Below are 21,362 nucleotides of genomic sequence, written 5' to 3'. Positions count from 1 at the left end.
GTCAAAACCGGCGGATCTCGGGTAGGGGGTCACGAACTGTGCGTCTAGGAAGATGGTAACAGGAGGCAGGGGACACGATGTTTACCCAGGTTCGGGCCCTCTTGATGGAGGTAAAACCCTGCGTCCTGCTCGATTGTTCTTGATAATATGAGTAGTACAAGAGTTGATCTACCACGAGATCATAGAGGCTAAACCCTAGAAGCTAGCCTATGGTATGATTGTATGTTGTCCTACAGACCTAAACCCTCCGGTTTATATAGACACTGGAGGGGGCTAGGGTTACACAGAGTCGGTTACAAGGAAGGAGATCTACATATCCGTATTCCCAAGCTTGCCTTCCACGCCAAGGAGAGTCCCATCCGGACATGGGACGCAGTCTTCAATCTTGTATCTTCATAGTCCAACAATCCGGCCAAAGGATATAATCCTGCTGTCCGGATACCCCCTAATCCAGGACTCGCTCAGTAGCCCCTGAACTAGGCTTCAATGACGATGAGTCCGGCGCGCAGATTGTCTTCGGCATTGCAAGGCGATTTCCTCCTCCGAATACTTCAAAGAAGATTTTGAACACGAGGATCGTGTCCGGCTCTGCAAAACAAGTTCCGCATACCACCGTAGAGAGAACAATATTTCCACAAATCTAATCTGCTGATGTACCCCGTAGCATGACATCACAGCACAGCCAGGTCTTTATTCGAATTGTTTTTCATAACCTATCTCAGCGTGTTTCGCGAGGCGGTTTCCTTGGCATGTCTTGTCGAAGCAGAGATCATGTCCCCTTATTACGGGATTCCCATCAATACGGACGTGGGTAACCCAACCGCGCCATCAATTACGGCGCTTGGGGGATAAGCGAGTTTTACCAGGCTGGTGGGGGCTCATAGTTTCGTCCGCCCTTATAAAGGGATAAGGTTTCACCTTTTTCTACCCACGCCTTCTTCCTCTTTGCTTATCCATTCTCGCGCACTCGAGCTCCAGCGCCCAAGTTCACATCCTTCTCCTCAACTCTCTCCAAACATGTCCGGAGCGGGAGGCAAGTGGATGGTCTCCTCCGTCATGGAGGGACACATCAAAAAACTTCATGGGGCCGGATACTTAGCCGCGGATATCGTGCACCGGCTGCCATCCGCGGTGCAGATCGTCCCTGGAACCTTACGAAAGGGTGGTTTTCCTCCCCCACTTCATCCGCGGACTGGGGTTTCCCCTCCATCCATTCATCTACGGCCTTATGTTCTATTATGGGCTGGACTTTCATGATCTGGCCCCGAATTTCATTCTCAACATCTCGGCATTCATCGTCGTGTGTGAAGCTTTCCTCCGCATCTGGCCCCACTTTGGCCTATGGCTGAAGACCTTCAATATCAAGCCGAAGGTAGTAGGCGGCCAACAAGCGGAATGCGGCGGAGCCATGGTGGGCAAAATGCCCAACGTTACATGCCTCGAGGGCTCCTTCGTGGAGACCATAAAGGGGTGGAAATCGGGGTGGTTCTACATCACCGATCCGCGTGACACCAACTGGGTGGCGGCCCCCGAGTTTTGATCCGGAATCCCCATGCGGCTCACTTCCTGGAAGGAGAAGGGCCTGTCCTGGGGCTCATCGGTGGAGCTGGCGGACTCCATAAGTGTATCCTGAACATGATAAGCAAGAAACTTAAGCTTGTCAACATAGTCCGGGTCATGCTCTTCCGCCGGATCCTCCCGTGTCAACAACGGGCTTTCAACTTATGGGAGTTCGACCCAGCCCAGCACCAGACTCTACGCGAGCTCTTCGACACGACACATAAGGACGTTTGGAAGGTGCTGTTCAAGGGCGTCGAGGTCCCCCCTTCTCTTACCGAGGACCGCGGGCTAAGCGCGAAGCGCCCTGCGAATCCGGTAAGTTCTGTACATCTGGTAGGGTATTTATTTCCCATAGCTTAACCATGTGCGGGGTCTAAGCAACCATGCCTTTGACAGGACTGGGTGGAGACATCGGAGCAGATTAACTGTCCGGCCCCTCTGCCCGAAGACCCTGCAGACGCTCTCCTGACGGAGATGCGGACTCCAGCTCCTTATGAGGTGCCGAAGAAGACTAAGAAGAAGGCCACAGGAACCCGAAAGAGTTCCCGGTGCCAGGCGGTATCAGACACATCGTCTGATAACTCCGAGACACACTCCTCCCGTGAAAACGAGGAGGAGGAAGGTGAAGATTCTCCCCCTCCAGCCGGGGGAGACAAGAAAAGGAAGGTCGCCCCAACCGGGGAGGCCGAAGGGTCCAAGAAGGGAAGGACTCTCCTTCCGGACTATTCCACCACCGCCGCCAACGGCGAAGACGAGTGGCTACTCAGGGCCAAGCTGCTGGCGAAGTCATAAGTATTCGGATACCAGAGTAACTCATAGCATACTTTTGTTGCACTGCTTCTCCTGACGTCGAATATGATTATGCAGTCCGCCCCGAGCCCGTATCGACGTATCCTCGTCAGACGGTTCCTTGGACTCGTCGGATATGAATAGTGATACACTTCCAACCGCCTCCTCTCCTTGCCCTATGAACAATGTCGAGGTATTGGCTCAAGGGGCACTGATCCAGGGGGAGATAGTCCCAGAGGCGCCTCAAGGCGACCTTTCGGACTCCAGGAGCAAAGGGAGCAAGACTCCCAAGGGTTCCAAGTTCGTCCCTCAGCCGAACACCACGCCGGAACCTCCAGTGGTTCCGAACTCCGGCAGGCGGCCCCCTTCCAAGAGGGGCAAGCCGCCCGTGCCGGTGACCTCTGTCCATCCAGAGGCACCGGACAACCTACTGGGAGTGCTTCACGACGCTTCCATCGACGAAGAGCACCGCACTATTATGAGTGCGGTGATCAAGAAGGTTCAGTCCGCCAAGAGCGGACTAACTGAAGCCTCTGCCAGCCTTCTAACAGGCTTTGAGGTAAGTATTTAAAATATAGGAAAATATTACCGCATAGACAGTAGCCCCTGATGCTTTGTTTGGTGTTCACAAAGAAAAGCCGAATAGAGGATCAAATAATATCTGCAGGAGTCTAATATAAGTATGTCTGTATGCGTATGCAGGCTTCGCTGCTGACCTTTGCCGCACTGACTGCGGAGGTCGCCACACTGAAGCAGAACCTCAAGCGGTCCGAGAAAGAGCTTGGCCTTGCCAAGAGGCAGCTCGAGGAGAACAAAGGTAAGTAATACCTTGTCTGTATATATAAAAAAAGATGTGGTTGCAAAATGACAGGATCATCATGGATGTGCCAGGGGCCACGACCGAAGTGGCGACCCTGAAGCAAGCGATGTCCGAGGCCGAAAACAAAGCGGCCAAGGAGCGCACCGAGCGGGAGAAACAAGAGGCATGGGTGGGCGAGGTGCAGCAAGAGCTCCAGGCTCTCGTGAAGAAACAGGAGACTTTGGAGCTTGACTTGAAGACGCGAGAGTCCGAGCTTGCCGCGGCCCTCGAGAGCACAAAGCATGCCAAGGCTGAAGCCCAAAAGGCCCTCCAGGAAATTGAGGCGATGAGGAAGATAGCGGCGGGTAAGGCATTCAATATGCAAAGCAAGCATGTGAAAGTAAATTACTTGTTACTTACCCGAGTCCGGAGCTCTCCAGGAGCATTCGCAGATTTGCCCCGCAGCGTGTCGGATGCCGCGAAGTGTTACCAGGCCGAGGAGGGAAGCTCGACGGAGAAGTTGTTCTGGTCTCAGTATACTGGGACCGAGCACCCGATGCCTGTGAGCGACCATCTGAAGCAACTGGTCGAGCTGCACAAGGCGGCCGAACAGGCCATGAGGGGCCTTATAGTCCGGATGTGGCCTGGCGACTCCCTTCCCAACAGCTACTTCGGCCTGGTGAGGCGGCTTGTGGATGCCTACCCACGGCTGGAAGTCATAAAGAGGTCCGTCTGCATCGAAGGTGCACGTCGGGCTTTTGCCCGTGCGAAGGTGCACGTCGGGCTTTTGCCTGTGCGAAGGTGCACTGGGCCAAGATGAACGCCGAGAAGCTGGTGAAGGAGGAGCTGCCGCAGGGCAAGGAGCATCGCCACCTCGAAATGTATTATGAGGGTGTCCTGAAGGGTGCCCGTCTTGTGGCGGACGAGTGTGCGAAGGATGTAATTTTTTAATGAACTTGCTAGTGTGATCATGTATTATGAAAACTTGGTCATATGCACTATGCAACGCTTGTTTGAATTTAAAATATTACCTTCTGGGCGGCTGTTTATTAAATCTGAGAGATGGCCAGTCGTCGGCTTCTGCCCCCATGCCACGAGTGCTGGGGTGTTCGGGATAGATCTGAGCACTCTTTTTTCCATTGCTGGGTCCTTCGAGGGAGGTGCTCAGCACAACGAACAAGGCAATCGGACTATAATGCTTTATCACTCTCACTTAGCCATATAAGTCTACAATTTTAAATTTCAGTGAAGCCCCTAGTATTCGGAAGGCCGAATTCGGGGTGCTATACACGCCTTAAGCCGGACAAAGTCGACTCCTCGCTCTAAGCGGCATAAGTCTTTAGGGACTCGAGACCTCTCGAACAGCAACCAACTCTCGCCTTATCATGACAGTCAGTTTTAGCTTTCTCTACTGAGGTGCTTGCCCAGATGAACCGGGGCACAATCGAAGTAGTTCTCCCAGTGCTACCTTAGCCGATATAGCGGAACGTAAGGTACCAAAACATGGGAGCCGGGCAAACCCAACTATTGACCCAAGACATGATTCGGAGCTGATGCATATAATGCTATAAGTTCGGGGTGCCGCACTGTCGAAAGTGTTCGGACTTCTCACGCTGTATTATGGGGTACGCTTAAGCCCCTGGCATATTGGCCGTACCAAAGTGTGTGGGTGCTGAAGGTCATCAATGAACATATATATAAAAAAGAATAGAGAATGCGGTAATAGTCTAGTGCTATGCATTGTTTATTCAAAAAGGTGCGTCGAAGCAGAATGATACAAGTAGTGCGATAAGAAAAAAGTAGGACTATTTGACATGTCCCCTCCAAGGGCAAGCTGAGGAATGGTATTTAAAGCAAGTATTTCACTCGTTATCAGAGAACACCTGGGAGTTCCATGGTGCGACGTAGCTTTCTGCCTCCTTGGTTGTTGCCTCGTGTGTCCGGCAATCGTACTGCCAGACGGGGTTTCCAGAGAGTAAAGTCCTGAAAGGGAGAAAAATAACAAAGCGGGAAGCCCCTAGTGCGGTTGAGCCGCATATTGGGGCGTGCCGTAGTCGTGCCCCCCTCCCCACCTATGCCCATGGTATTTTCAATGCGTAATTATGTATGCGTGGCACGGATTTCACCGTTTGGCTGGGACTGGGGTGGGGGCCAGATTGCTATGCGAGCTCGGAACATGCCAAGCGGTCTTGTTGCCGATTACTCCGGGCGCGCTTGAAGGTGTACGGGTCTTTAATCGCCCAACTGGTGGATTGCCTTAAGAGGCTGCTTTGTGCTTGTGCTACGAGGGCCGCAGTGTGCTCCTCCGTGCGGAGAGAGCGCTCTGTGTTTCCATTGACTGTGATGACCCCCCGAGGTCCTGGCATCTTGAGCTTGAGGTATGTATAATGTGGTACCGCATTGAATCTCGCAAATGCGGTTCGCCCGAGCAGTGCGCGATAGCCACTGCGGAACGGGACTATATCGAAGATTAACTCCTCACTTTGGAAGCTATCCGGGGACCCGAAGACCACTTCCAGTGTGACTGAGCCTGTGCAATGGGCCTCTACACCTGGTATGACGCCTTTGAAGGTCGTTTTTGCGGGTTTGATCCTTGATGGGTCTATACCCATTTTGCGCACTATGTCCTGATAAAGCAGGTTCAGGCTGCTGCCGCCGTCCATAAGGACTCGAGTGAGGTGAAATCCGTTGATGATTGGGTCTAGGACCAGTGCGGCGAACCTGCCATGACGGATACCGGTGGGATGGTCCCTGCGATCGAAGGTGATCGGAAAGGAGGACCATGGGTTGAACTTTGGGGCGACTGGCTCCAATGCATATACGTCCCTTAACGCACGCTTCCGCTCCCTCTTGGGGATGTGGGTTGCGTATATCATGTTCACCGTCCACACTTGTGGGGGGAACCTCTTCTGTCCTCCGATGTTCGGCGGCCGGGGCTCTTCCTCGTCATCGCTATGTAGCCCCTTCTCTTTGTTTCCGGCATTTAACTTGCCGGCCTGCTTGAACACCCAACATTCCCTGTTGGTGTTGTTGGCTGGCTTGTCGGGGGTGTCGTGTATTTGGCTCGAGCGATCGAGTATACGGTCCAAACTGGACGGGCCCGGAGTGCTTCTTTGAATGGCTTTTTCCACTGACCGAGTTTAAAGCCTCTCAATCCGGCATTGACTGCCGTATCCTCGGTATTGTCGTTGTTGATGCGGCGCTTATGTTTGTTGCGACGTGACCTGCCATTGCTATCCTTGGTATCTGAAGTGCCATGGTTCTTTGATATGTTATTGCTGCGAGCCAGCCAGCTGTCCTCTCCCACGCAAAAGCGGGTCATGAGTGTCGTGAGAGCTGCCATAGATTTCGGCTTTTCCTGGCCAAGGTGTCGGGCGAGCCACTCGTCGCGGATGTTGTGCTTAAAAGCTGCTAGGGCTTCTGCATCCGAACAGTCGACAATTTGATTTTTCTTTATCAGGAACCGTGTCCAGAATTGCCTGGCCGATTCCTCTGGCTGCTGAATTATGTGGCTCAAGTCATCGGCATCTGGTGGTCGCACATAAGTGCCCTGGAAGTTGTCGAGGAATGCGGCTTCCAGATCTTCCCAACAGCCAATGGATTCTGCTGGCAGGCTATTGAGCCAATGCCGAGCTGGTCCTTTGAGCTTGAGTGGGAGGTATTTGATGGTGTGTAGATCGTCACCGCGGGCCATGTGGATGTGCAGGAGGAAGTCCTCGATCCATACCGCAGGATCTGTTGTGCCATTGTATGATTCGATATTTACGGGTTTGAAACCCTCTGGGATTTGGTGATCCATTACTTCGTCTGTGAAGCATAGGGGGTGTGCGGTGCCTCTGTACTGGGCTATGTCGCGACAGCTCAAATGAGTCTTGTCCGCTGCGTTCGGCCCAGCCAGATTTACTTTTACTGTATCCGGCATGACGATTATCGTCTCGCGTAGTGGCGCGCCCTCGTGATCCGTAGATCGATCTTGCGTGTTTTGCTTTGTCCTCCAATATGTCTCGCAGGTCTAGCGTGTTTCCCTGTGCCTTGACATTTTTATTTGAGTGGCGTCGGGGTGCGGGTTGAGCTTTTGGCTGAAATGCCTCTCTGTCACGGCCACAAGGTGGCCGATCAGCCGTGTCATATGCTGGAGATGTAGGTTTTAATGCTTCCTCCTCCAGTCGGGGTAGCAACCTGCGCTTTGGGTAACTCTTTGAGGGGCGTTCGAGTTCATATTCCTCGGCCGCAAGGACTTTAGTCCATGTGCCAGCTAGCAAATCTTGATTAGCTTGAAGCTGTTGTTGCTTTTTCTTAAGGCTATTTGCCGTGGCTATAAGCCGGTGCTTGAAGCGCTCTTGCTTGACGGGATCCTCAGGCACGACAAATTCGTCATCGTCGAGGCTTGCCTCGTCTTCGGAGGGAGGTATGTAATTATCATCCTCCTCCTCTCCATCTGTCGCTCTCTTGGGAGGGCTGGCTTCTTCATCCTCCTACTCTAAATCTTGCTGGAGGGGATTGTCTCCATCTTCGGCACTGTCCGGAGTGCTATCATCTCCTGTGCTGGTATCACCGCCTTTGCCTTGGCGAGACTTAGAACGGCGCCACTGACGTCGGCGCTTGGGTTGCTTCTTGGAGGGGTCATCCTCCGATGTCCCGTCGCCATTGCCTTCTTTGGGTGTGTCCACCATATATATATATATATATATATATATCATATGATGAGGTGGTTGTCCAGTGCCCTGTGGGCAGTGGTTCTTGTTTGTCTCCTGCATCATCGTCCATACCGTCGATGTCTTTGGAGTCGAAGTCGAGCATGTCGGTCAAATTGTCGACAGTGGCTACTAAGTGGGTGGTGGGTGGGCGGCAAATTTCTTCGTCATCCACATCCCAATCCTGCCGGACATAGTTCGGCCAGGACTCTCCTGATAGGGAGAGAGACCTTAATGAGTTAAGTATGTCGCCGAAGGGCGAGTGCTGAAAGATATCCGCGGAGGTGAACTCCATGATTGGCGCCCAGTCGGATTCGATAGGCACGGGCGCAGGCGGTTCGCAGTCCGTGGCCGGGGAAGAATCTGGCAATTTGGCGTCACGACTCTCGTGAAGGGTAAGGTCGATACTCGGCTCGATCGCTGCTGAGGATACGACCTCCGTGGCGGGGTCTATCCACCCGTCCATGGATGGCGCAATTGGCTCCGAATTAAGGGTCGGAGCGGTTGCCGGTGCGGTCTCCTGAACACTGTTCGATGGTAGAGCTAAATCATGCTCATCGTGACCGTGCGGCGCACTCGGCAGGGGCTCGAATCCATCGAAGATCAAGTCTCCGCGGATGTCAGCTGTGTAGTTTAAGCTTCCAAACCTGACCTGGTGGCCAGGGGCGTAACTCTCGATCTGCTCCAGATGGCCAAGCGAGTTGGCCCGCGGTTTGAAGCCGCCGAATACAAAGATCTGTCCGGGGAGAAAAGTCTCACCCTGGACTGCATCGCTATTGATGATCGAAGGAGCCATCAAGCCTAACGATGACGACACAGAGGAACCCTCAATGAAAGCACCAATGTCGGTGTCAAAACCGGCGGATCTCGGGTAGGGGGTACCGAACTGTGCGTCTAGGCGGATGGTAACAGAAGGCAGGGGACACGATGTTTACCCAGGTTCGGGCCCTCTTGATGGAGGTAAAACCCTACGTCCTGCTTGATTGTTCTTGATAATATGAGTAGTACAAGAGTTGATCTACCACGAGATCAGAGAGGCTAAACCCTAGAAGCTAGCCTATGGTATGATTGTATGTTGTCCTATGGACCCAAACCCTCCGCTTTATATAGACACCGGAGGGGGCTAGGGTTACACAGAGTCAGTTACAAGGAAGGAGATCTACATATCCGTATTGCCAAGCTTGCCTTCCACGCCAAGGAGAGTCCCATCCGGACACGGGACGAAGTCTTCAATCTTGTATCTTCATAGTCCAACAGTCCGGCCAAAGGATATAATCTGGCTGACCGGATACCCCCTAATCCAGGACTCCCTCACCAAGGCTCTCTTTCTTTACCATGTTTCGTAGCAACAAAATCTTTCTTAGCATAAAGTTAATTCTTTGATTGTGGGTTATCAAGATCAACAACAGGTTCAATTTCTATATCATTATCATTACTAGGTTGAGCATCATCATGGACATTATTATTAACATTATCACTAGTTTCAGGTTCATTACCAGATTGTGTTTCAGCATCAGAAATAGAAATATCATTTGGATTCTCAGGTGTTTCAACAATAGGATCACTAGAAGCATGCAAAGTCCTATCATTTTTCTTTTTCTTCTTTTTAGAAGAACTAGGTGCATCTATATTATTTCTTTGAGAATCTTGCTCAATTCTTTTAGGATGGCCTTCAAGATACAAAGGTTCCTGAGTCATTCTACCAGTTCTAGTAGCCACTCTAACAGCATAATCATTATCTTTATATTCAATTCATTGAGCAAATCATTTTGAGCTTTAAGTACTTGTTCTACTTGAGTGGTAACCATAGAAGCATGTTTACTAATAAGTTTAAGTTCACCTTTGACATTAGCCATATAATCACCCAAGTGTCCAAGCATATTTGAATTGTATTTTAATTGTCTACCAAAATAAGCATTAAAATCTTCTTGCTTAGCCATAAATCTATCAAACTCATCTAAGCATGGGCTAGCAATTTTAGTAAATGGGATTACAGCTTTATCATATCTATAGAGAGAATTTACATTTACTACCTGTGCCGGGTTATCAAGACCATGAGTTTCTTCGATAGGTAAAGGATTAAGATTATATGTTTCTTCAACAGGCGTAAATTAAGACCATGTATTTCTTCAATAGGAGGTAAATTCTTAACATCTTCAGCTTTAATACCCTTTTCTTTCATAGATTTCTTTGCCTCTTGCATATCTTCAGGACTGAGAAATAGAATACCCCTCTTCTTCGGAGTTGGTTTAGGAAAAGGTTCAAGAATTGGCTCCGGAGGTGTCCAATTATTTTCATTTGTCAACATATTATTCAATAGAATTTCTGCTTCATCCGGTGTTCTTTCCCTGAAAACAGAACCAGCACAACTATCCAGGTAATCTCTGGAGGCATCGGTTAGTCCATTATAAAAGATATCAAGTATTTCATTTTTCTTAAGAGGATGATCAGGCAAAGCATTAAGTAATTGGAGAAGCCTCCCCCAAGCTTGTGGGAGACTCTCTTCTTCAATTTGCACAAAATTATATATATATATATATATATCCCTTAAAGCAGCTTGTTTCTTATGAGCAGGGAAATATTTGGCAGAGAAGTAATAAATCATATCCTGGGGACTACGCACACAACCAGGATCAAGAGAATTAAATCATATCTTAGCATCACCCTTTAATGAGAATGGAAATATTTGAAGGATATAAAATTAACGAGTTCTCTCATCTTTAGTGAACAGGGTAGCTATATCATTCAATTTAGTAAGATGTGCCACAACAGTTTCAGATTCATAACCATGAAAAGGATCAGATTCAACCAAAGTAATTATATCAGGATCAATAGAGAATTCATAATCCTTATCGGTAACAAAAATAGGTGAAGTAGCCAAAGCAGGGTCAGATTTCATTCTATCATTTAGAGATTGCTTACTCCATTTACCTAATAAATTTTTAAGTTTAGTTCTATTTCTGCAAGCTAAAATAGCTAAAGAAGCATCTTGATCAAATACATAACCCTTAGGAATAGCAAGTGGTTCTTCATCATCACTTTCATCGGTATCATCAGATTCAATATTTTCAATTTCTCTAGCCCTAGCAAGTTGTTCATCAAGAAAAGCACTAAGTGACATAGTAGTATCAGGCATAGAGGTAGTTTCATCATAAGTATCATGCATAACAGAAGTGGCATCATCAATAACATGCGACATATCAGAACGAATAGCAGAAGCAGGTGTAGGTGTCGCAAGATTACTCAAAACAGAAGGTGAATCAAGTGCAGAGCTAGATGGCAGTTCCTTACCTCCCCTCGTAGTTGAGGGATAGATCTTGGTTTTTGGATCTCTCAAGTTCTTCATAATGATAAGCAGATATATATCCCAAGTGACTCAAAGAATAGAGTTATGCTCCCCGGCAACGGCGCCAGAAAATAGTCTTGATAACCCACAAGTATAGGGGATCGCAACAGTTTTTGAGGGTAGAGTATTCAACCCAAATTTATTGATTCAACACATGGGGAGCCAAAGAATATTCTCAAGTATTAGCAGCTGAGTTGTCAATTCAACCACACCTGGAAACTTATTATCTGTAGCAAAGTGTTTAGTAGCAAAGTAATATGATAGTGGTGATAACGGTAGCAAAAGGTAACGGTAGTAAAAGTAATATTTTTGGTATTTTGTAGTGATGATAGCAATAGCAACGGAAAAGTAAATAAGCGAAGCACAATATATGGAAAGCTCGTAGGCAATGGATCGGTGATGGAGAATTATGTCGGATGCGGTTCATCATGTAACAGTCATAACCTAGGGTGACACAGAACTAGCTCCAGTTCATTGATATAATGTAGGCATGTATTCCAAATATAGTCATACGTGCTTATGGAAAAGAACTTGCATGACATCTTTTGTCCTACCCTCCCGTGGCAGCAGGGTCCTTACGGAAACTAAGGGATATTAAGGACTCCTTTTAATAGAGAACCGGAACAAAGCGTTAACACATAGTGAATACATGACCTCCTCAAACTACGGTCATCACCGGTAAGTATCCCGATTATTGTCACTTCGGGGTTAACGGATCATAATACATAATAGGTGACTATAGACTTGCAAGATAGGATCAAGAACACTCATATATTGATGAAAACATAATAGGTTCAGATCTGAAATCATGGCACTCGGGCCCTAGTGACAAGCATTAAGCATAGCAAAGTCATAGCAACATCAATCTCAGAACATAGTGGACACTAGGGATCAAACCCTAACAAAACTAACTCGATTACATGATAGAACCCATCCAACCCATCACCGTCCAGCAAGCCTATGATGGAATTACTCACGCACGACGGTGAGCATCATGAAATTGGTGATGGAGGATGGTTGATGATGATGATGGCGATGGATTCCCCTCTCCGGAGCCTCGAACGGACTCCAGATCAGCCCTCCCGAGAGGTTTTAGGTCTTGACGGCGGCTCCGTATCGTAAAACGCGATGATTTCTTCTCTATGATTTTTTCTCATCGAAACTCAATATATGGAGGTGGAGTTAGAGTCGGAGATGCAACAGGGGGCCCACGAGGTAGGGGGCATGCCCTAGGGGGGCAGGCGCGCCCCCCACACTCGTGGCAAGATGGTGGGCCCCCTGGCCTTCATCTTTGGCAGGTATTTTTCTTATTTTCTGAAAAGTGTCTCCGTGAAGTTTCATGTCATTCCTAGAACGTTTGCTCCTGCACATAAATAACACCATGGTAGTTCTGCTGAAAACAGCGTCAGTCCGGGTTAGTTCCATTCAAATCATGCAAGTTAGAGTCCAAAACAAGGGCAAAAGTGTTTGGAAAAGTAGATACGTTGGAGACGTATCGGATGCGTGGCGGCTTTAAGCTGCTTTATCTCCCGATTAGGAGAAAAGGCACTTCCCCTTTATCGCCTTCTTCGGCGCACCGAACACTTCGAGTGGATGGACGCAGCCACGGCCGGACTGGAAGAAATAAAATCCATCCTGGCCGCCAACCGAATCCTGGCCGCGCCAACTATTGGCGAACCAATGTTATTATATATAGCGGCAACTCACCAAGTTGTAAGCGCAGTGCTCGTCGTCGAACGAGATGGACGGACATAAATTCCCACTTCAAAAGCCGGTATATTATGTATCCACCGTCCTCACTCCATGCAAATCACGGTACCCACATTACCAAAAGATAGCATACGCGGTATTTATGGCATCCCGGAAATTACGACACTACTTTCAAGAGTGTTCGGTTAAAGTGGCCTCCGAAGTACCACTCAATGACATAATAAACAACCGCGATGCCACGGGCCGGATTGCTAAATGGGCCATCGAGCTCCTCCCATTCGACATTACATATAAGCCACGATGAGCCACTAAGTCGCAAGTACTGGCCGATTTCGTAGCCGAATGGACAAAAGCCGAACTCCCTAAAGAGTACGGCGCATACTCCAATTGGATCATGCACTACGACGGCTCTAAAATGATGGCTGGTCTGGGGGCTGGCATCGTCTTGACGTCCCCCACCGGAGACACGGTGCAATACATGCTCCAAATACTATATACAGACTCCAATAACGCAGCCGAATACGAGGCCCTATTACACGGCCTCCGGATGGCAGTCTCCATGGGCATCCAACGCCTAGAGGTGCATGGGGACTCGAACCTTGCAATATCCCAAATAAATGGAGACTTCAATGCCAAGGATCCGAAAATGGCGGCATATCGCAACGCTGTCCTCAAAATGTCAGCCCGGTTCGAGGGGCTTGAATTCCACCATGTGGCTCGGGAAAACAACCAGGCGGCAGACATCCTAGCCCGTATCGGTGCTAAACGCGACCCTGTCCCACCACACATCTTCCTGGAAAGACTGTTTAAACCATCCGTGGTATGGGAAGGGGACACCGGCAAAAATAGTCCGGACCTGGCCACAACCCCAGATACCGAATACTCTGACACAATCGGAGGCTCTGCCACCGAAATAACACCTTCAGCCCACTAGATAATGGCCGTCATCGCCCCGTGGATAGAACCATTCCTGGCCTACCTAACTAGACAGGAATTACCCGAGGACCAAAATGAGGCCCGCTGCATAGTGCAGCGATCTAAAGCCTACAAGGTCAATGAGGGAGAGCTTTATAAGAAAAGCACAACCGGAGTCCTTCAAAGGTGCATCTCCGAAGAAGAAGGGCAGAAGCTTTTGGCAGAAATCCATGCCGGACTCGGCGGCCACCACGCAGCAGCCCGTGCCCTTGTAAGCAAGGCCTTCCGTACAGGTTTTTATTAGCCGACAGCCCAGGCAGATGCACAACATCTGGTACAACATTGTGTCGGTTGCCAGCTTTTTGCAAACCAAAGCCACATGCCACCTACCGCCCTCCAAACAATCCCCATTACTTGGCCCTTTGCGGTCTGGGGGCTCAATATGGTCGGACCCCTCAAAGGGGGAACCCATAAGGGAAAATACTTACTGCTCATGGTGGATAAATTCACCAAATGGATAGAAGCCAAACCTGTCAAAATGGCTGAATCCGGACCGGTGATAGACTTCATATCCGGGGTTGTACACCGTTATGGCATCCCCCACAGCATCATCACTGACAACGGCACGAACTTTACAGCCGACGAGGTGAAACTTTGGTGCAGCAACATGGGCATCAAGCTCGATTATGCTTCTGTCTATCATCCGCAAACTAACGGTCAAGTCGAATGAGCGAATGGTCTTATCATGAGTGGCATTAACCCAGATTAGTCTGGTCCTTAAAGGAATCAGACACCCATTGGGTAGAGGAGCTCGACTCCGTACTATGGGGGCTGCAGACCACGCCGAATCACACTACCGGATACACACCATTTTTATGGTGTACGGCGCTGAGGCAGTGCTGCCTTGCGACATAATTCATGACTCACCTCGAGTGCGCATGTAAGAAGAAAGAGAGGCCGAGCTCGATCGGCAGGACAGTTTGGATGCCCTGGAGGAGGAGCGCGACGTGACAAAAGCCCATTCCGCATTCTATCAGCAACAGGCTCGAAGGTATCAAAGCAGAGAAGTGCGGGACAAAACATATAACGTTGGCGAACTAGTTCTACGCCTGCCGGAGAAGAAAAAGAACAAGCTCAAGCCCAAATGGGAAGGTCCCTTCATTATCGACCAGGTTCTAACCGGTGGAGCATACCGTCTGCGGGATGCACTGAATAATCGACTCGAGCCAAACCCATGGAACGCAGCCAGACTCCGAAGATTCTTCGCCTGGCGCCGGACTCTATGTTCGTCTCCTTACCTCCATGAATTTTTTGCACATCTGTTTTTTCTCTCTTTCTTTATCTCTTTTCTCTTCAAGGCCCTAAAGGGCTAAACCTGTGTCTTCGTTACACAATTCCTACGCGCTAACCGCGCTCAATATACCTGGGGGCTTCCTATACATAAGCTTAATCTTATTACCTTTCTGGGCTTTATGCCCCGCACATGTGTTATTCTTCCGCATGTGCCTTTTTTTGCCATTATATGCATCAATATGACTTAAGTTTTGGCCAAGCTGGGTTGCCTGGCTCTTGTATTTATGCCCTATGTTCCCATTAATTTGGCTAGGGCATAAGGGGAGCACCTCTGCGATTGTTACTATCGGGTCAGCCGGATGTGCACCTCAGACTGGGTGAAGCCGAAAGCTAGTGTTCTTAAGGGAATATTCGGCCGGTGAATAAAAGATGACTTTCATTTAAATTACTACACGCCCCCAGATGTTTTTAGCCTACGTCTCGCAGTTCGAACATGCACATTAGGGCATGCGTACCCAGGGAAAGGAACCCTTAACGGAACTATTCTCCCTGGAAGATGTTTCTTACTATCCATGTAATATAACATAGCTAGTTGGATACTTGTCTGTTCAAGCACTTATGACCCCTACGCCTGGTCTCCATGCATACCCCGGGTTTTATATAACCGAGTGGGTATTCAGATACAATCCGGACTATCGGGTCCAGAGGTCGAAGCGAAAAGGTCCGCCATGACAAATGATTTACAGTTCGGCTAGGGACATTACATATGTCACTTGAAGTACACAGTCACTAAGACTGATTAAATTCTTCTTCTATACCATCCAATAGGCTGTCTAGCCTACAATCCTGTTGGGAATACTTTGCGGCTAATTCTACTTGATCATGCACTAAACTGATGGGGATCTCTTTCCCATCGGGCCCCACAGGTCCGACCTCGGCCATGTGGTCCGACCTCGGCCATGTGTCTTCACCATAGCCCAGGCTTCCCTTGCACCTTGTCGACAGGCTGATATCTTCCATAATTGGAAGCGCCGCTGCGCTCCCTTGAGCTTCCCTATAAGCTCCCCCATGCCTCCTGGCGGGGACGCGGATGGCCACAAGGCTTGGGCAATACTCTGCATCACCTGCCAAACTTGTTCGTGCAGTTGTGAGATCTCTAGTAGAAGATCACCCGAAGACCCGGGCATCTCCTCCGCGGGATGACCCGTCAGCATACCTGCAGACATAACGCTATTAGCAGGCTTCTTCGCCGAACTCCTTTAAAAAGTTCGTTCAAGCACTTACTAAAAATGTTGCGCTGAAGCCGTTTATTCTCCTTCACGGAGTCAGCAAGCTGGGCTCGGACATCCTTCAGTTCCACGCCCAGCCGGATATTGGCATCTTGGAGATCATTTTTCTCCTGCCTGACTCGCGTCGGCACGTGCTCGCCAGCATTTCGCTGTCGATCATCACGTGCCGTATCCGCCTCCACGGCCTCCGGATTCACCCCGGGGCCACCTGCAACATCTATTGTTAGGTGTGCATACATGCTGCATACTACCTGGTACCGATATTCTTTTCAATAGACAAAAGAGTTACCAGGGGGACCCTTTTTGGACTCCTTCAATGCGGCAACAGTGGCTTCAAGCTGGGCCTTGCACTGGTCCAGCTCTTGAGACGGTTGGGAATTCTTCTCCATAAGAACCTGCACAAATAATGATCCTTAAATCAGTTGTGTCAACTATTTCAAGTCTCAGAGGCTACTGATACATATAATCGTCAAATTTGCTTACCCGTACATCCCTTACATATTGGTCCGTGGCTCTCGCTAGACCATTTTGAGCAGCACGGAGGTACGCGTCTCCAGAATTGAATGCATCAAATGCCTCTGGTGAGAAGCAAGCGTCACGGAGTACGGCCCGGCGACGCCTATGATTCATGGCGCTCTCCACTTCTAGATTTGTAGCGGACAGTCTATCCGCATCCTCTGTAGGAGGAGCATCCGGCGGCCGCCCCATGTCGGCTTCCGCCTCTATGTCCGGCCCTGGAGCCCGACTGGTGGAAGTGTGATCGGCAGCCTCTCCGGACATATTCCGGTGAGCATTTTTTCTATTAAAGAAGCATGGACGTCATTGCATTTTGAGAAAGACGACAACCACAGAGCGGGGTTTTGTGTCATACCTGTGCGCCGGCGTCTCCGTCCTGACCGCCTTCCTTTTTGGCCTACCCGGCCTCGGTGCCTCTTGTTGGCGAGTTGCTGCGGGTTTGGCACGGCGTCCCGAATGCCTTCCCTGTAAAACACCATATGTGTACGGTAGGTGAAGTGTCTAAAAGGGGATCCTAGTTTTGGAGTTGGGATTTTGGTTTTTCTTACGTGCGACGCAGGGAGCAGTCCGGGATAGTCGGCCGTTATGGCCACCATGGCGTCAGCACAGCTCAATTGATAGAATTGCATGTCTATCAGCTCCGTGAATACGTCCGGATCTTCTTTGAGTCCGGGACCAAGGGCCCGGCCAGGGTCCTCTGGTTGTGGAGATGGGATGTTGACCTCCCTTATAGCTTTTCGCAGTTCCTGTCGTAAAATGGCAAGGTGAGTACCTACAACGAAGAATGCAGGAAGAATGGGAGTAAAGAGATATAACTCACCCAGCTTGGAGGGTTGTACATGGAGAATCCATCCCGTGGCTTGATACGGATGAACTCATCTTCCTCTCCCTTGAACAACTCGGACATAATTTTTGCTAAAGCAGCAGCGGAGTCCGGTCCCTTACGCCCGCAACGGGTGGCATCATCTTCCCCGTTAAAACACCACAAGGGGTGCCCTCGATATTGAAGTGGCTGCACTCCCCGCATTACGCATATTGACATAACCTCGATTACTGACAATCCTGATTGAGCCTGCGCTTTAATCCGGTTCATCAGGTAAAGGACTTCTCCGTTGTCTTCCTCTTGGGGGATCCATGGGCGCCAGCTTCGGCGTTTCTTCAGAGGAGCATTGTTGTACTCAGGAAGACCCTGCCAAACAGGGTCTGGAAGGGAGACGTCCTCCATATAAAACCATTCCGAAGGCCATTCTTCAGACATCTTCTTCAGAGTACCGGACAGGTATCCGGTTTCGGTGATGCGCCATATTTTGGCTCTGCCCACTTGATAAAGTGACCCCTTCTATGTGCGGGGCACGAGGCAAAATAACCTTTTCCATAGCTTGAAATGAGCCTCACAGCCCAGGAATAGCTTGCAAAGGGCAACGTAGCCGGTGATGTGTAATATGGAAGGAGGGGTGAAATTATGCAGTTGGAGGCCGTAAAACTCCGGGAGCCCGCGGAGGAACGGGTGAATTGGAAATCCGAGTCCCATTAGTAAGTAAGGAACAAGGCACACCCGCTCCCCCATAGAGGGGCTGGGGAAGCTCTCCGCTTGCTCCCCGCCATTATAGGTGGCGAGCCCGGCTCGGACGGGAACCATATACGCTGGAGGGAGAAATCCCCGAGTCTGCAGTTCTACTAATCGACTGTGTAGGACGGAACACCTCTCCCAATCACCGGGCTTAGGGCTACGGGGGCGAGAGGAGGAGTTGCGGTGGTCGGCCATGTTGGAGTGGATTTTTCCAAAGCGTGCTCCGATGGATTCTCGCTGTGGGAGGATGGTATGGATTGGATCTAAGAATCCCCATCCCTTTAATAGACAATTTATTTATCTGGCTAGGGGGCAAATGTAAAAACGCCCTGGCTCCTCGTATTCATTCGACGCGTGGAAGATAGCCCTTATTGAGCACAGAAGCCAAGAAGTCCAACATTTACGGGGTCGGACACTACTTAACAGACATTCAAAATTTGGAGAAGAACCCGCCTTGCAATGCCGAAGACAATACTGCGCGCCGGACTTGACGTCATTGAAGCCTGGTTCAGGGGCTACTGGGGGAGTCCTGGATTAGGGGGTCTTCGGACAGCCGAATTATATCCTTTGGCCGGACTGTTGGACTATGAAGATACAAGATTGAAGACTCCGTCCCGTGTCCGGATGGGACTCTACTTGGCGTGGAAGGCAAGCTAGGCAATTCGGATATGTATATCTCCTCCTTTGTAACCGAAATTATGTAACCCTAGCCCCCTCCGGTGTCTATATAAACCAGAGGGTTTTAGTCCGTAGGACGACAGACAATCATACCATAGTCTAGCTTCAAGGGTTTAGCCTCTCTGATCCCATGGTAGATCAACTCTTGTAATACTCATATCATCAAGAACAATCAAGCAGGACGTAGGGTATTACCTCCATCAAGAGGGCCCGAACCTGGGTAAACATCGTGTCCCCTGCCTCCTGTTACCATCCGCCTTAGACGCACAGTTCGGGACCCCCTACCCGAGATCCGCCGGTTTTGACACCGACACCCAGAAAAACATTTCCGTTCGTATGTATATCACACACAGTGAATCCAAGGAATACGTTTCTGTTCTTATGTACATCCCACCCGGTCAATCCAGGGAAAACGTTCCCGTTTGCATGTATATCACACACAATTAATCCAGGGAATACGTTTCCGTTCTTATGTACATCCCACACAGTCAAACCAGGGAAAATGTTTCTATTCGTATGTACATCCCACACAGTTTTATGTGTAGGCTCATGTGTGAAAGGTGTAACTATCACACACAATCTTCCTTGGTTATCAGTTTGGTTTTATCAACTACATCACACACGATTTGATGAAGAAAACTGTGTGGCATTGGGCTATCCATCACAAGCGCTTTTATTGCTAGAACCGTTTACAAAGTTCCATGACACATTTAGCAGGTTTATTAGTTTACAATTAATAATTCTAGTATTACGCAAATTCACATTTCATATCGAACAACTATTTGCCAATTTCATATCAGGCACATAAATATATTATAACATCACAGTACGATAGCTACATGAAAACATCACAGTACAACATATAGCTAGTTCAACTTCCTAAGAACAATCTTAGAACAATATATTCATTTCCCTAATCGAGATCATCCAGGCTCGTCTTATCCACCTCTGCTTTCAGTTCAGTAAGAATCTATTTTGCATTGGCCAACTGGGAAAGTGCCTCCTCCTTCGCCAACACCATCATAACAAAGTCTGATTTAAAAAATCCGAGCTCATTCTCCACCTTCTTCTTTTTGTCCCACGTCTGCAAATATTCTTCAGCATTGACAACACTTTCTCTAAGCCTAACTCTCTTCTCTACCTCATACATGCTCCAGAGCTTTGCTAGGCACATCTTCAAAGACTGTGGCCACTCTTGATCAACCCACTCCAAGTAAGACCACTTCCGTTCATCCTATAATATTTAAAACTAGATTAGTAACAATGGTAGGGGAAATGGGTTTATAGCAACATAGAAAATCACCAATGCTTATTTTAAAAAACTAAAGAAACATGTTAATTATGACATATCTTCTCAAAAAGATCAATGTGTGAATGAATTAATTGCTACTGAGACAACAACCAAATTCTGGAACAACTGAAGCTATAATTAACTACAACAATGCTACAAGTTCTTACTCATGTACAATAAATAAAAAATTGAACATTTTATGAGAAAGGTAAATATAACTGCAACAGCATAGCGACAGTGTTTGGATGACAACAAATTGATACTAACAGGTTGTACATGCACAAATTTAGTAACATAGAACTAATAGCACTAAGCCCGTCCACTATGTATGCCAAAACTGGTGTAAAGATAATTGTTGCTACATCTCGCACCGGTGCCCTGCACTGGCGAGCCGATGTAGCGGAAAAAAATCAGGGACCCGGACTCTGGAGCACCTAGTTGCTCTGATGCCTAGTTCCTTCATGCCATAAAGATTTAGTATTTTATTGCTTGGCTGCTCGGATGTTTGGACCAAAGTTGGCTACACAAACTACTGAAGCGGTGCCAAATAATTTTCTAATGGCACCGCTGATGAGATGGCAACAATTTTAGATACTAGGTACAAACTGCGACACTGTCTTAGGATGCGTTTGGTTGAAGGTGTGGTATGAATGGGTTGGGACCGTGACAGTGTCTGAATCACATCTAACAAATGGTTTGTAACAACGAAAGAGGGTCTAACCTTCTCTGCACATGCCAGAAACTTCCTCCCACTATCCACAGATTCAAACGCAACTAGCTTCATGCATGGAGATTGATGGTGACAATGAGCAGATAGATCTTCAGCCACCCCGCTCCATTCGTTGCCACTGATGGTCCTAGGGAGCTACCAGAGGAAGAAATGACTCAGATCGACCGCCGGGTAAAAATCCT

This window comes from Triticum dicoccoides, chromosome 5A (assembly GCF_002162155.2).
Source record: "Triticum dicoccoides isolate Atlit2015 ecotype Zavitan chromosome 5A, WEW_v2.0, whole genome shotgun sequence".
NCBI lineage: Eukaryota > Viridiplantae > Streptophyta > Magnoliopsida > Poales > Poaceae > Triticum > Triticum dicoccoides.
This window is presented reverse-complemented; position numbering follows the sequence as displayed.